At 51.6% G+C, this 446-nt stretch overlaps 1 protein-coding gene across 1 annotated transcript in view; it reads right to left on the bottom strand.

Annotated features, from left to right (window-relative positions):
* The window catches only part of WDR64 (WD repeat domain 64), a 56,474-nt gene that overhangs the window by 49,487 nt on the left and 6,541 nt on the right, over positions 1 to 446 (bottom strand). The gene's annotated exons all lie outside the window — the stretch shown is intronic.

Genomic DNA, 446 nt, shown 5'->3' with positions numbered 1-446 from the left:
AGGTGTATGTTGTGTTTTGTCCTGTCAATGGCGATGGTTACCTACAAATAAGTTAGTTACCTGAAAATCCCTGTTTTGCCCCCTTATTTGCAGAGGAGCCTCCCAAGGTCTCCTCTGTGCTGGCTTGAGGAGGGGGTGTCATCTTTTCCCCTCTCCCCTTCCCGGATATTCCCAGCAGCAGCAGTGGGGAACAGCAGAGCTGGGAACAGTGGAGCTAGTGCCCCATACAGGCCTGGAAGCACAGCCATCTGTGTGGCCTGTTCACGTAGGTGAGAACTTCACAGGGACACACATCGAGACCAGCTTAATCCAGGTCTCCGGCCCTGTAGCCATGCTTAAAAAGTAACTAAAAAATATGTTTCTTGCCCGATCGGTGTGGCTCAGTGGTTGAGCATCAACTATGAACCAGGAGGTCACTGTACCATTCCGGTCAAGGTCACCTGCCA

The sequence above is a fragment of the Myotis davidii genome, unplaced genomic scaffold (assembly GCF_000327345.1).
Source record: "Myotis davidii unplaced genomic scaffold, ASM32734v1 scaffold174, whole genome shotgun sequence".
NCBI lineage: Eukaryota > Metazoa > Chordata > Mammalia > Chiroptera > Vespertilionidae > Myotis > Myotis davidii.
This window is presented reverse-complemented; position numbering and strand designations above follow the sequence as displayed.